At 42.4% G+C, this 16,853-nt stretch overlaps 1 protein-coding gene across 1 annotated transcript in view; it reads right to left on the minus strand.

The window, feature by feature from the left end:
• The window catches only part of parp8 (poly (ADP-ribose) polymerase family, member 8), a gene marked incomplete at its 3' end in the record, with an annotated part of 100,870 nt that overhangs the window by 73,351 nt on the left and 10,666 nt on the right, over positions 1–16,853 (minus strand). The gene's annotated exons all lie outside the window — the stretch shown is intronic.

Consider the following 16,853-nt stretch of genomic DNA (forward strand, 5'->3'; position numbering starts at 1 on the left):
CACATAAACAAAGTGTGTCAAAGTAGTGTTAATGGGCAGCACTGACAGTTGATGTAATTTATGTCATTATGATATTCCAACAACCGTTTTTTGCAATGATGCTCTCATTGAAACATGAACAGCCTGATCTAAGCACAAAGACTGCTGACGGATGTGATGGTGTGTGTGCTGAGGCAGCCACCAACCTAAGCACTCTCACCAGAACAGCTACAGTACAGTATTGTTTCTTGAAATCATAATTTCTAGTTCACTTCCTCAGGGAAACACGTCCACCGCAAACAGGTTTTTACTTCCCCCACTTCCTCTGATGTTCTCTAGCTTGTGTTTACTGTATTCGCTCCACAACAGTGTTATCATTTTTACAAAGTACTTACAAACTACTCCCTATCTAGCCCTGAGACAAGCTAAACCTCTCAAACAACAACAGGATTGATCAATTTTCTCTAGTTATTGGTTATAGGTTACTATGCTTAGGTTACTCTGCTTGATATGATAGATATTGTGTGGTAGAACTGCCATGCTTGTATTCTTTGGCATAACTTGCTTAAAATTGCTCAAGGAAGTCCCCTGTCAGTGACTACGTAGGCGACTGTAGCTGCCATTTACTGTAATGTCTGTTTAGGACTAGTGTAGTTCCTGGCAATCACCATGCTGCTGCAGAGTGGCTACAAGTGCAATAGACATAAGAGCACTCATGATTCAGAATAGCTTTGAACACAACATCATATCAGGTGAGTACTATACAGTACACTGTCTACACTCCATACTGTTACAGGATCTGCTGGCACATGACCAATCATCACTTTATGCCCCACAAACTCCAAATTAAATCAGTCACACCTTAGGTAGATTATTATGCATCTCAGAGCACTCAACAGAGCCAACCTCCACAATAGATCTGTGCAATGGTCAAGGTTCTGGCTTGTTTTGATTAGAATGACCGACGCCTCTCTCAGACAAATCCCTGACAAATTAATGCAAGCATGGATGTGGCATCTCTTGGCCAGGATATTCAGTTGCTTCGGAAGTATTTTCAAAGAGGGGGGCTAGAGGCAGACCCCCTGGGAGCTGCATGGTGGCCCACAACCATACTTAGGCCTACACCATACCTGTGGGCTGATTGGCCACAAGTGAAATAGGCTTCAAGCAACACCTGCTTAGGGCGTTTGGAATCATAATGTGCTCAATTAGCTTTTACACATTTAATTTCACCATTAGGGAGAGACAGTGGAGCCCCTAGACTTTGGGGGCCCTAAGCAAACAACATTATGGAGGCCCCTGGTAAGGGTCTTAGGCGGGTGACGATGTGGACATTTTAAAATTTATTTATTTCCCTGACACTAAAATATAATACGGTTTTACGAAGTTCGCGCATATGCGCGCGCTCGTGTGTGTAAGTAAAAAAACAGTCTGAAACAAAGGAATTCATTATAAATGTCATAATGTATTAATTAACAGTCACACACACGTCCGAGTATTTGATCAACAAAGGAGCCATGTGTAGTAACATCAAATTGGAGCAATATAAATAATGAAATATCAACTCACTTATTAGATACATACAAATCACTGTGCTTATTACAACTCTTAACACACTTACATTCTGAAACTGCTGGTGTTTTCACATTCTGAAACAGCAACATTAATATGTAATATCAAACAGAGCAAGAACAACAAATAAATAAACAAATAAATCAAAAACTCTATAAACAAGTATATTCTGAAACCGCTGGTGTTCTTATTTACATTTTACATGACTCCACTGGGTCTGTCTGTCTGTCTGCCTGCCTGCTTGCCTGCCTGCTTGTCTGTCTGTCTGTCTGCCTGCCTAAGACATCTTACTTATTTTGCACTCTGCATCTTATTTACATTTTTGCACTCTGCAGCTTCTTACTTATTTTGCACTCTGCATCTCCTTGCTTATTTTGCACTCTACTTATGTTTTCTGTTTGCTATTTGCTGAACCCTACTCTGAACCTGCTCTATACTCTGAACCCTGACATACAGTAACCTTTTAGAATCGCTGCTTTCGTGCCTTGGCTGCAGCGGGTGGCGTTCGTAAAGTCGCTTTTGGAAATCTGACCGGCACTCGTGGAACGCCTCTCGTCCAATCGAATGACTCGGTCCCCTTAAGACGTTGAACCCAGTGTGCGCGCCGGCGCTCTCAGAGCGAGTTTACGAACACACCAAACAAGCTGTGCGAGCGCAGCGCAGCGCGAGCAGACTCAGAGCGACTGAACGCTGAATGCCATGATTTCCATTGAAAATACATTCATCCAAGGACAGTTTTAGTTTGACAAAAAGGGCCTTTTTGTTTGGTGGCCCCAAGCAATTGCCTTGGTTGCCTCTATGGACGGGGCGCCTCTGGGGAGAGATGACAAAGACCATTTTTGTTTTACTTAATTTACTTACTTTAATTTACTGTGATTATTTTTGTTATTTATTTTTTTAATCTCTCAGTCCAAAATAACCGTATCAATATGGATTTTTCTAGAACATGATTTCAGTGTTTGTCTACATCAAACATCAACAAAATAAAATAGAGACTACTGGTATGGATAGACTGTAGAGACGCATATTGCAAAGGTGATACAGGTGGAGGTGACGGGCAGCACAGGTACTCCGGATGTTCTTCCATGTCTGCCATTCACTGCTTTAGCTGTCCAATCCTCAACTGGATTATTCTACAATTTGACATCGTTTCTCTTGAGTTCACTAAGGTAATGTGCAGGACCTTGTGCTTTCGTAACATTTTCCTTTCTACATAGTCTGCCAACGCCAGAATGCTTTCTTTAGGAAGCCTAAATGTCTTTTATAAAATACATAAAAGACCAAAAAAAAAGAGAGAGAGAGAGCTGTTACGCTGTAAATTTCCCTTCCTCCTCCACCAACGTCACCAGACACACACCCAGGAAATGTCCACTAAAGTCAATCTTAGAAGAGGGGAGTGGCTCCATGGGCAGTGTGCCGTAGCTAAACCTGTCAGGGATCTGATTTAGTCTTCCGACCACCTGCCCCGTCACCCCAGAACATCTGGCTGCACGCTAACCAGCGTCTGTTTTCTGTCACGGCTGGCCATTAACTCCAATGTTCTCAGCAACCACAACCTAATCACTGTTGTCCGACCACTCTCTTACTCACTCTCCTCCACCCCAGACCCCAGACCAGACGTTCCTCATTCCCCTCACAGGGACAGTGTTAACAAATGGGGGTTTTGATACACAGTAGGAGGCCAATGCGCACCGCAGGCCCCCCCGCCCCCCCCCCCAGTTGATTGCTGGTAATCACAAACCTGACTTTGAGTGGCATAATCTGATTTGATGCAATTAGAGTGGAGTGGCGAAGTCTCCTTAATCCGCTGATGATTAAATGTTCCCCAGACAGGAGCGGTGGTCGGTTCAAATCCCACCTGGGAACACCACCACTAGTGTGCCCTTGAGTAAGGCCCTCAGCCCGAGGTTACTCCAGAGAGACTGTCCCGGTAATCTGTAATTGTAAGTCGCTTTGTATAAAAGCGTCTGCTAAATGGTAAAAATTAAATGTAAAGCCATACCAATTTAGAGTGGGCTACTTTAAAGAGGAGCATTGTCCTAACATGTGATGGCTAACTGGTGGTGGGTGGAGGGCTGAGGTTAGATGCTGGACTAAGTGCTGTGGAGGACAAGGTGATTAATGGATATGAATTCTGAAAATTAATGGTGCCATCCACATAGAGCCAAAACAAAGGAGAAAAAAAAATGTCCCCCAAAGCTGTAAAGTATCAGAATCTCCATCAGGATTTTCAGAGCTTCAAAGGTAATCTCAATTCTAAACCCATTTGCGACATGGTCTGGCGAAAAAGTCCACATGTCGGCAATTCTCAAGTCACGCAAATTAGCAAAAAGCTTTAAATGTGTTTTCCGTTTCTTTTTTTCATATGACGAAAGTTTACCGTAAGTGTTGAAGAGCCCACTCAATATAACAAACAACAGTTTTAGGATCTCTAAATACTTATAATTTGTGCACTGTATCATGTCCTGTCCTGCTTCAGGCCACTGGGTTAGTGATACATGGCTTGTAAACAAACTTACGTTTTAGGACGTGTTCATAAGCAAGGACTGTGTGATCATCTCATTATGTGTAGTTAAGTGTTTTCCGAAAAATAACCTTGCCCTACTTGGGGACTATTTCACCAGACCATGTCACATTTTAAGCCACCATGACTCTTTACATCACCAAAATCTCTTGATGTGTAAGACATCAGCTACAGTGCATTGATAATAGAGGCTGGTCAAGTTCAGCCTCTCAAAAACACAGTGGGACAATTATTTTATTCAGACATTGTTCTTTACAAAAAAGAAAATGAGTCAGCATTCTGGCAAAATGTGGTTGAAATATTGTGGGGGAGGGACCATATTTGACAGGGGTCTGGGGTTCCACCCCACCAGGAAAATGTAGACATTTCAAAATGCTTTTCCAGCAATTGTACTTTTTAACCACCTACCAATTCTATCAGTTATTTAGCACATGCTTCTTTACGCTGCATTTCATCCAGTTCTGCATAATTTTAAAAGAACATTTTAAGCACTTAGCAATTACTCTACACAATTTGATATCACAACATTAAGATTTTCCAGGACATTTTTTGTGAGGATAAATAATTTCTCCATGCAAGTTTCTAGGATGTGCACACATTATGGGCTCAACCACAGGGAAATAATATGTAAAATGTGGCCTTTTAGAAACTAGTTTCATGCAATTCTATGTTATTTCACATGACTGCTGTATTTTGTCTGTGTTGATCTGGCCACCTGACTAGGATAGGGTGCGTTGTATCATGTTCCTCCCTGACAGCTCTACTATAGCCTATAAAAACACTCAGTTCCTTACAGAACCAAGGTTTCCAAAACGATGTCCTTATCAAATCAAACACACTTAGGGTGTCTTTAGGCCTAGTTTAACACTTAGGGTGTCTTTAGGCCTAGTTTAACACTTAGGGTGTCTTTAGGCCTAGTTTAACACGTATGGTGTCTTTAGGCCTAGTTTAACACTTAGGGTGTCTTTTAGTGGCATGGCTCAAGACCAACCAAAAAGCAAGGTTCCAATCCTGAAAACCAAAGATAAAAATGTAGTCTCTCTTACTCCTCTCTGTAATATATGGAATCTTCATTTAGAAATAGCCCCCTGTACCTAGGCTATGGTAGTTTTTTGATTGATTGATTGATTGATTGAAAACCTTTATTGTCCCCAATGGGGAAATTTTGTTGTCAAACAGCTCAGTTAGGGCAGAAAACATTCAATACAGAAAACAGAAACATTCAATAAAATACATAAAACAGTGCAGGCTCAATAAGTAAAAAGTTCCAAAAGTTTTGAAAAGTCAGGTAGCCTTTTGAATCAGCACAATAGTTGCAGTTGGTGCTAAGGTTTACCAGCACGCAGCAGCTACCTTTAAGTCTACTATACTTGTAAATAGATAGGGCAGGAACAATTACAGGATAGAACATTTAATTCTAAAATGAATTAAAACAATGTCCATGTAATGGGTTAACCACAACTTGTTAACCTATGGCTTTACATGTCTAATCCCACCCGGTTACAGAGAAAAATACTACCAAGAACACTCAGCAAGTACATGCCCAGCTCTTACTCATGTCCCAAATCGGTATGGCTATTGGAGTCAACATGAGAGCATAGACCAACATGTTAAAAAAGGATTCAAAAGTAAATGGTTCTGTAAATGGAACTCTAGCTGTTCTTCCACAGTAACGTATTACCCTGCCAAACAGACGTCGAATCCAGGTCAAACCAGCCAGTCATGGTTACATCAGCATGAAAAACTGTGAGAAACATTTTTGCTGTGTAGGTAAAACACTGAATGGCAAAACCTTTCCAGAAAACTAAAAAGGATTATGCAATAATTGCATTAGCTCCAATAGTGTCTGCTGCAACAACAATTCTCAATGTAGTTAGTTTTCCTTCTTGTTGTCCATTTGTTCAAAAATAGCTTTTGAGAAAATGGCAGATGCTTTGACAACAGTAGGCTAGATCTCTGCTGCTGATTTCACAGTGAGTCAATACTAGCTATTAATCAAAAGATATGAGTACAAATTTAGCTACAAGGGATAAGCATCGAAACATCACACCTTTCAAAGGTGCCACTGTCTTGAGACCATCAACAATGTTTTCATGATTATGAAATGCATGATTTCAATATTTAAAAAAAACTAGTCCCCTATAGGCTAAGCTGTACATAAGTCATTCAGTCCAACTGCCACAAGATAGCACAATTGTCACAATTAATCTAAAAACAAATAAGATGTTTGTATAAATACATATTTAATTTGGGTTAACATTTAACATAGTCTGATTTTAAAAAGGATTAACACAAGGTTACATTATGCAAATCAGGACAGAAACCTAAAACAAATTCACGATATATTGTGGCAGACGGCAGGGAGCGGTGAAGAGACTGATAATTGAAGGGAGCTATGATTATGGATGAGCCTTATATGGATGTCCTGCCCCAATGAGGCAAGCCTTGTTTGGACTTCCTGCCCCAACGAGGCACACCGGTGAATCGCTAAGCCACCAGGGCTTGGGGATAAAAGAGGGATCAGGCTGCAAAAAGTAGGAGAGAATTATCTCTATGAAGTATGTGATTACCCATAGTGAGTTGGACTGCATAGGAGAGAAGCGTGAGAGAAGTATCTGTGTGATTACCCGCTGTCACTAGGTAATGGGAATCGAGAACCGGTTCCAAATTGTCTGATCCAGCGATGAAGAAAAATAATTTTGGGTGTGTTCAGAAAACTCACACTGAAAATCTGCTCTGATTTCAAAGCACTGTGGTTCCAACATCATAGAGTGCTCTGAAATGAGTTAATTCACAAACTCTAAATTTGTAACTTAGTCTTTACAAACTAACTGTTAACAGGGCGCCATTTCGTTGGCAGACAACAATTTTGTAGCAGTTATTATTGACAGCGAAGATGACAATGCAACAATATATATTTTTATATAGTCTGTTATAATCTGTTTTCTATTGGGTAGAAGGTGAAATGTACAAACGTCGAGTAGCAGTAAATCTAAAACCTTGCCATCATTGCAACAACATCCCATTTCTCTGACTTTTGCGAGTGTGACTCCTTATGAAAAAACATTCATTCAAACACCACAGATAAATAACCGAGGCTATAACTCATTGTTTGGCTAAGGACATCGTGCCTATAAAACACAGTGACCAAAGATGGTTTTGTGAGAATGAAACAAATTGAACCAAAGATACCAGATTTCCATCCCAGAGTTATTGTGATTATATCTAATGGGCTTCTCCCTGTGCTGTGACCTTGTCGTGGTAGAGAGGCTTGCGTGCTTCTAAGACCCTGAGAGCTGTGCTGGGGGGAGTCTCTGGCTCCTGGCAGGTCTAACCTTACCAGATTGGTCTCGGGCGAGGAGCCAGACGAAAGTCAGCACGCTGACCCTTCGGGTAAGGGGTTGGGCGTGGCGTTAACAATGCCACCGCCATTACAGAAACTACAATGAGCAAACCTTCTGACATCAGGGCCATAGCAGACCCCAGCCACCCAAACTATTTCAGTGGCGGTATGACCACTCCTGATGAAAGCCTAAAGGAAGTCAGGAGTGTGAAAGAGGGCCTAAAACCTACTAGGGCCTAAAACTAAGATCCAAGGCGTCTCACACACAGGCGTTTGAGATGGCTAGGACATGTGCTGAGAATGGAGCAGGACCAGATCACAAAAGTAGCCTTAAGATGGAAACCATCAGGCAAAAAAAACCTAGGAGGGCCAAAACCACCTGGTGCAGAACTGTGACACAAGAGCTGGAACAGATGGACCTGTCATGGGGACAGGCACAGCATGCTGCCAAGGACCGAATGCAATGGCTCATTGAAGCCTTATGTCCCATAGGGGATGAAGAGGAGTAGGTAGGTAAGTATATGTAATGGGAGACATTACAGTTATTTGTTTTCCATCAGATATGTTTTTATTTCACGAGATTGTTGTAGAGTTGTAGAAAAAAATATTTCAGGGAAATTAAACTTTAATTTCTCATAGTTCTATTAATCTATAGTCTTATTTAAATTCATGTTCTTTTTAATTGGTTGGGTATTCATGTGCAATTTGTTCAATGAAAGCATGTTTCTTGAGTGGGCATAGGCTATTCAATTGACATTTGGGGTCAATGTTAGCAGGGTAAAGCAGAAAGACATAAGAACTGTATAGCAATATGCACAGTTCAATATTTATCAGAAGTCATATCATCATCGCAATATTGAACAATGTTTCTGTGTTAGGCCTACCTTTTTCCACACAGAAAATTGGTCAGGAATCAATAAGCGAATAGATAGACTGATAAGCAGAATCGATAACGGCATTGGTATCAATAAAATCTTATAAATTCCTTTCACTTTGATGTGGACTGTCAGATTACCCTAATTTTAGGACCCACTTTAGGAGCCGCCTTGAATACCCCTGAATAACAGACAAAGACTCTAAGTAAGGATTGTCTAAGTAAGGATTATCTAAGTAAGGATTATCTAAGCAAGGATTGTCTAAATAAGGATTATCTAAGCAAGGATTGTCTAAATAAGGATTATCTAAGCAAGGATTGTCTAAATAAGGATTATCTAAGCAAGGATTGTCTAAATAAGGATTATCCAAGCAAGGATTGTCTAAATAAGGATTGTCTAAATAAGGATTATCTAAGCAAGGATTGTCTAAATAAGGACTGTCTAAATAAGGATTATCTAAATAAGGATTATCTAAGCAAGGATTGTCTAAATAAGGATTATCTAAGCAAAGATTGTCTAAATAAGGATTGTCTAAATAAGGATTATCTAAGCAAGGATTGTCTAAATAAGTACTGTCTAAATAAGGATTATCTAAATAAGGATTATCTAAGCAAGGATTGTCTAAATAAGGATTATCTAAGCAAGGATTGTCTAAATAAGGATTGTCTAAATAAGGATTATCTAAGCAAGGATTGTCTAAATAAGGACTGTCTAAATAAGGATTATCTAAGCAAGGATTGTGAACTTTTGAATAGTGTAACAGCCCAGGCTCAAGGCACTGTACACAAAATAAGGGGAGACCACACAGCTTTAAATCAGAACAAAAGTATTTATTTAATAAACTAACTTAAAGTATTCAAAGTAACAGTAGATATGTTAGTCAGTATCATCAGTAGTGAATGCAGTGTATGGATGAGTGGAAGGTGTAGTGTAAATGTTGTACGGTGTGTTAAAGTAAAAGTAAAGAGAGCCTAAGCTCAAACCAACCAAACCTGGTGGAAGGAGGAGAAGAGGGAGAATCAGGCTGTGTCCACACCAATACGTTTTTTTGATAAACGTTTTTTGTACATAAAAATATCACCTTCCAGACGAGCACGTTTATACAATATCTGCATCCAGATGCATACGTATGAACGCAATATAAACGCTGTCATTGAGCATTCCACACCAGTAGTCGGCGATATAATTTTAACCCCATAGCTCCGCTGGCCAATCAGACGCCAGGAAAAGCTAAAGCGGTTCTTCCGCGTTACATCCGCGAAATACAAAATTCCAATCGTAAACAACATGCCGCCTCGGGGAGCAAAGGAGTCGTTCATTTGGACAGACAGTGAAGTAGAAGTATTGTTGAGTTTAACTATTGAGTACAAAGTACAAAAAACATATGCAACCATTGACTGGGAGTCTTGCCATTTTCGCAGTGTTTGAAACTTTTTGTTGGACAGCTCCTATGTTTGTAAATCCGTCAAGATGACATTTTATTTATTTTCTTACAATATTTTGTATGCACTGCAACATTACCCAGTGAAAAAACAAAATAAACATTCTTTATTGTACCTTTGAATTGTATGTCGTAATTATTATGTCGCAAATAATAAACAAAAATGTCTTCACTTGCAGAAATAAGAGTGTGTAATAATCTACTGTGGCTCTCTACATTGTCATATTGTAGATGTTCTCCATGTCCATTTGTTGCTGTCGGTGGTAGTAGAGGAGCAACAGTACATTTTGCTGTAAAAGCCCAATCAAGCTCAATAGCTTCTGCAGCACGAACGCAACAACCCTGTAAGGCGCCATTGTTGTTGTTGTTGTTGTTGGCTGGGTTAGCGCATGCGGGTTACAGAAAACAGCTGCACTGCGCATCATCTACGCGCATGATGACGTGACGAATACAAAAAACTCGTCTATCTCGTCCAGACGTAAAAAAAATATACAGCGTTTTTTAAGGATCTTCACTCTGGCAGGCGTTTTTGAACATCTTCGTTTTCAGAGGGCAAAAACTCGTTTGCGTCTGGACGAACCCCCCAAAACGAATAGAAAAATCCACGTTTGTCAAAAAAACGTATAGGTGTAGACAGGGCCTCAGAGTGAGCAGCCAGCTAAAGTAGGCAACTCACCATGTGCCTCAGATCACCTAATCAAGCCTCTGCCCAGCCAGGACCTGCAGCAACCAATCCATATATGGTGTGAGCCTAGTGAGAGGGCTGTTGATAGCTGAATCTAAATAACCGATGTAAATAACCCCTATTAAAAATTCCCATTGCATTTGAATTGTACTTCAACGTTTGTGTGTGTGTTTTGTTATCAAACTTGGTGGCATGGAAACCCAACACCCTTGAGCCTGCTACAATATATTTGAGTCAACCTAGCAGCATCACACACAGTCAACCTAGCAGCATCACACACAGTCAACCTAGCAGTATTACACACAGTCAACCTAGCAGTATTACTCACAGTCAACCTAGCAGCATCACACACAGCAAAACACTTGCTATTATGAGGGAGACAAACAATATAGCTTTCCCCCTCAGGCATAAAGCATCAGGCTAATACTGTACCATAATAGTAATGCCTGTGAAACAAAGGCTCTGTCTAGCATGTGTGTGCACGTGCGAGTGTATGTGCGTGTGTGTCCTACAATCTAACCTCCAGAGCGTGGATTTCATCTCCAGAGATCCCAACTAGGCTGCTTGGAGTGACAACAAATCAATTCAGGATTGAGCCACGGCCTCCCGTAGGTACAGTAGGTAACAGAGCCCCCCCCCCCCCGTAGGTACAGTAGGTAACAGAGCCCCCCCCATAGGTACAGTAGGTAACAGAGCCCCCCCCGTAGGTACAGTAGGTAACAGAGCCCCCCCCCCGTAGGTACAGTAGGTAACAGAGCCCCCCCCCCGTAGGTACAGTAGGTAACAGAGCCCCCTCCGTAGGTAAAGTAGGTAACAGAGCCCCCCCCGTAGGTAAAGTAGGTAACAGAGCCCCCCCCCGTAGGTACAGTAGGTAACAGAACCCCCCCCGTAGGTAAAGTAGGTAACAGAGCCCCCCCCCGTAGGTACAGTAGGTAACAGAGCCCCCCCGTAGGTACAGTAGGTAACAGAGCCCCCCCGTAGGTACAGTAGGTAACAGAACCCCCCCGTAGGTAAAGTAGGTAACAGAGCCCCCCCCCGTAGGTACAGTAGGTAACAGAGCCCCCCCCCCGTAGGTAAAGTAGGTAACAGAGCCCCCCCCCGTAGGTACAGTAGGTAACAGAGCCCCCCCCGTAGGTACAGTAGGTAACAGAGCCCCCCCCCCCGTAGGTACAGTAGGTAACAGAGCCCCCCCCCCCCGTAGTTAAAGTAGGTAACAGAGCCCCCCCCCCGTAGGTACAGTAGGTAACAGAGCCCCCCCCCGTAGGTAAAGTAGGTAACAGAGCCCCCCCCCGTAGGTACAGTAGGTAACAGAACCCCCCCGTAGGTAAAGTAGGTAACAGAGCCCCCCGTAGGTACAGTAGGTAACAGAGCCCCCCCCCCGTAGGTACAGTAGGTAACAGAGCCCCCCCCCCGTAGGTAAAGTAGGTAACAGAGCCCCCCCCCCGTAGGTACAGTAGGTAACAGAGCCCCCCCCCCATAGGTACAGTAGGTAACAGAGCCCCCCCGCGTAGGTACAGTAGGTAACAGAGCCCTCCCCATAGGTACAGTAGGTAACACAGAGCCCCCCCCGTAGTTACAGTAGGTAACAGAGCCCCCCCCCCGTAGTTACAGTAGGTAACAGAGCCCCCCCCCCCCCCCCTAGGTACAGTAGGTAACACAGAGCCCAAAGCGCAAAACGTACTCGCAAAGCCAGTGGCGAACAACTGCACAACTATGTTGAACTTCGGCAAACTCTTAAATCCTGTCCCATGAACATGACGTGATGTTTTGCATAACATCGTAATGGGATGGTGCGTGTGACGGCAGGCAGCAGTTGGCAAAACCAAAGGACACTTTACTGGGACAGATAAAACTATAAAGAAAACCCACAGGAAGAAGAACACATCTTAACCTGTGCAAAACAAAACAGAACCCCACAGGGAGACCGCTGCTCAAACCCGGTGCGAATACTACAGACCAGACCAACAGGCGAGGGGGACGCTTCAACTCCCGTACAAAGGTCTCTAGAGGGAACCACCGGGGAGAGCAGCTCTGAAATCTCAAATCCTCTCAAATCCTGTAAGGCATATAATAATAATAACCAGGGCAGGGAAACACACACTTACTTGGGGCAAAAGACGGAGAGATTAACCGGCTGGGAAGTGTGGACATAAACACACAGGTGAAACACATTCGTCCCTTGACGAGGAAGGGAACAGGGAGTGTAGTAGTGTCCCAGGGCCACCAGGGGCCGCCAGAGGGAGGCACCAAGGAGTCGCCAAGGAAAAAGCAACCCCAACCGTAACAACCGTGGGCCCCTGACAGCTAGCTGCTATCCTCCTTAATGTGCCTGCCTGAACCTTCCTGAACTTCAATATAATTCTAGCTCACCTAAATTATGGAAATGTTACTCTACACACAAAAAGAAAAGTATCCATTAAATGACTGTTCTTACATTATGCTTACGACTAGTGCTGCTACTTTGGTTCAACAAGTGATGCCCTCACATTTTCTTGTGTACATTACAGTATTTATCTGACAGGAATATTCTGAGTGGAATATTCTCTCGATCAGAACCATTTAGCTCAAGCAAATAACTAAATGATCTTAAATGAAATGCAGAAACTACAAAATAGACCAGTAGGAACATTAATTTAACCCATTTAGACCTAAAACGCCTGCTAAAACCACATTCTAAAACCTGAGGGTTTCCTGAAAAACTTGACAGAATTGTCAACGTTCACTAAAACCTTTATTCCTCAGCCTCTGTAGCATATAGAAACATGAAACTAAAAAACATTTGAGAGCTTACACCTTTGGCTTTTATTGGGACTTACTTGACTTTTCCACACTTTGTCACTTTTTTTTATCTTCTTATATTGAATTGTGCCTATTGCCTGATGTCTTGTGCTGTAATGTCAGGAACGGAAGCCAAATGTTACTCTTGTACACTCATGTAATGTGACGTAACAATAAACTTGAAACAATACAGTAATACCATACAGTCGTGATTTATAGAGAGAAAACAAAAAGGCAAATTAAATTATGTAATGAAACGCATGAAGGCAACTGAAGTAACACTACAACAAAATGGCAGTTGATTATGGTGTGAGCAATGATGGTGGAAACATGAGAGAAGTCGCGACAGGTTCATTAACGCTAGAAGCCCCAGGCCCTCATTACTAACCAAAGTACCCAGAGTGACATCTGGAGACCTCCATTTATTGACGTTCGTGTAATAGTGTAATCACTGAATTAGATCAGTACCATGCACAAATAATGAACTTGTTGCGTTGTGTGTAGTTAAGACAAAGAATCATGAGATGTTAAAGAGCTTTCATATTCAATATAACATATTGACGTACAACAATGTTGTACTTAGCCTACTGTAAAAAGAAAAAGAAAAAAATGAAACCTGTGGTCAAATGAGAAGCGCCAATATAACAAGTAAAAGAGAACACATTTAAAACAAATATAGATTTTGTCTCCTGGCTTATAAAAGTAATCGAGTTACTCACAAAGGTGTTCCAAATGTCTGTAACCAGCTATGTCTGTGTCTACCTTCCTGCGCATGGACATTGTGTGTTTATCAATCAGACACATAAGTGGAAGAAATATGGTGGTTCTAATAGAGGAAAACTGTGGCTTGAGTAAAACTAGCCTAGTTTCAAATGTGACGGCAGCTGGTGAATGGGAGAACAAGTCGACAACCGACCAAATGTTCTGACTTTTATTCTGAAAAATGTAAATAAATTGGACCGGAAAATGTAAGCTCATTTGTGGGTAGTGACTTAATTTATTTCAAATCACCACAAAAAAAGCATTGATTTTAAACATTGTTTTACTGAAACGAAAAACGTAACCGATGAAACAATGACAAAAACAGCTGCAAATTCAAAATCTATTTCTTGCTCTCTCTTCCAATAGCAGTAGGTGGGGGGGGGGGGGGGGGGGGGTCATTTGGGACAAACTGTACGGCTTGATACTTAAACCTAAATCCCCCAAAATACTTATGCAGAATGTCCCTCTGTGGAACCCCAGAATTGTGCCATGCATCACAAACAGTTTGAATAACAGCATTAAATACAAAATCTCAGGATACAGGTCGTGTTGCTCAAAAGCTGAAATGGTGTTGCGCTTCCCCTAACAGGTTTGAGGAGTCTGAGAACAAGAATACAATGTTACCAGGAGAGTAGAGCACACAGAGGTGGTGACACTGATGACCATTTGAGTCAGATCTATCACACAGCCATCCAGGCACTGACCCACAGTAGTAGAGGAATGTATGTACTGGGGGATTAACCGGTGGCTTGAAGGCTATGCTCTGGCGAGCCGTGTCTGCAACATTGATTTGCAGGCGTGTAATACTGATTTGCAGGCTGAGACATGTTTGTGTTTGGTAACATGCTACAATCTTAGCTGCTGTATTGGATTTCCCCTGACGTTCATATCACTGTAAAAAATCCGCTTGAAATGACTTGTCATGCCGAAAGACTTCTCAGCAGCAATGTCGAAATCTATGTTGGACCCAGAAAGTAAGGTTTGAGCAACGTTTCTTCACATAGGTCTAACTTTCTTCTGGAAATATGTAGCTTCCCTTTTCAGAGAAAGTTGGTTGAGAAACATTCTCAGACACTTGCTTCCTGCTTCCTGCTTGTCGTCTCCTTCGGACTGACATCTGTCAATCAGCGCTGACGTCTCTGGACACAAAGTGCTGCTGAATGGCTTAAAAGCGTTCTCCACTTGTAATGTTGTGTTTTACATCGACCTTCCTACACGCGCTGTAATCACTCTTGTGGTGTGGCAGAAAGCTGACCTGTTGTCGACATTAGCAGCCCCTAACCCCTGTTGAAGACCCTCAGCATTAAGGCATGGCAAGTTCACCAGCTTGAAAATGATCTAAAACGCCCCACCGTTGCATGTATCTTGCTGCCTATTAGTGTAGCTCTTGAATATCTGAATTTTGAATATTAACGTGAAGAACACAGTGTATCATCATTCTGAGAGAGTATTTTTGAGGCATGAAAGAGATCTGATTGTTTGATTTGCAGAATGTATTTAGAGATCTGAAGAGTAAGGCTCTTAAGCCAAGGAAGAGCCAACTCCCTTTCACTTCAGGGCAATGGAGGAAAACACACACTGCTAACATTTCCTGCACGGTGACTCACATCCAATAAATGGACTGCTCACAAACCTCTATGTGTCCTTTAAAAGTGTTCTTTAATAACAAGGATGTACAACATGAGCTGTCCTAAGCAATCTATTTGCATATCACATCGGTGTTCAGACTTATAAGCCAATAAAAAATGTTTGCAACATGCAACATCAGGAGATAAAGGGTTAGTATTCATGGTGTCAGTAATAGTAATTTGTCATCATGAAACTGTTTTGGAAGACAGAGGGCCCTATTATGCACTTCATAAGTCTTAAGCAATAAGACGAGGCGGTAGATCTAAACTTAAGACGTGGAGGCGTGGTCAAGGCCACTTTGCTTTTATGCGTGCGGTAGTGGGCGCCTAAGACCCGGCGCTAAGCTCAGAAATGAGTCATGGGTGTGTTTTGGGCGTCTTCTCAATCAACCCAATCAGCGTGCCAGGTGCCATTCCCTTTAAGAACCGGCTGCGTTAAGTCATAAGCGCTATGCTATTATGCAGTTCATAGGCGCTAGACTTCATGCACGTTTTGAAACACGAGCGCGCCTCCGCGGTTTGCGCATGCGCGCCGACCGACTAGCGCCTAAGAACTTTTCAAACCACTTCTTAGCGCTAGGCGCAAAGTCAGATCGCATAATAGCAGGGGCGCCTAGCGCACTTCATTAACATATGAACACTCCCACAATGAGTAATATATGCACGGGAGTCTTACGTCTTATGTGTGGGCGCCTAGCGACACCTGCATAATAGCAGTAGCGCGTATGAAGCGCATAATAAGGGTGGCGGTAGGTCTTAACCTGGCGGTGCGTCTTAATTAAGACTTAAGACGGCAAGTTAAGAAGTGCATAATAGGGCCCCAAGTGTCATAAGTGCAAGCCATTATCACTGTTATTTTACAATTATTTTCATTAGATTACTATTTTCTGTCAGATCGGGAACACTATCTTGCAAGGGGCGGCTATGGCGCAGGAGGTAGAGCCGCCGTCTAATGATTGCAAGGTTGGCAGATCGGCGGTTTGAGCCCCGACTGGCCACATGTCGAAGTGTCCTTGGGCAAGACACTGAACCCCAAATTGCTCCCAGTGAGCGGGCCGGCACCTTGCATGGTAGCTTGCCGCCATTGGTGTGTGAATGTGTGTGTGAATGGGTGAATGAGAGGCCATTGTAAAGCGCTTTGGATAAAGGCGCTATATAAGTGCAGTCCATTTACTGTCTTGCAAGGGAACACTGACACGTCAATGGATCTCTATGGATGACGTCATTCACCCACATTATGTCAAAACTGTCCTAGTGATGTTTGAG

Source organism: Nansenia antarctica, assembly GCF_963989245.1.
Source record: "Nansenia antarctica genome assembly, chromosome: 5".
Lineage (NCBI taxonomy): Eukaryota > Metazoa > Chordata > Actinopteri > Argentiniformes > Microstomatidae > Nansenia > Nansenia antarctica.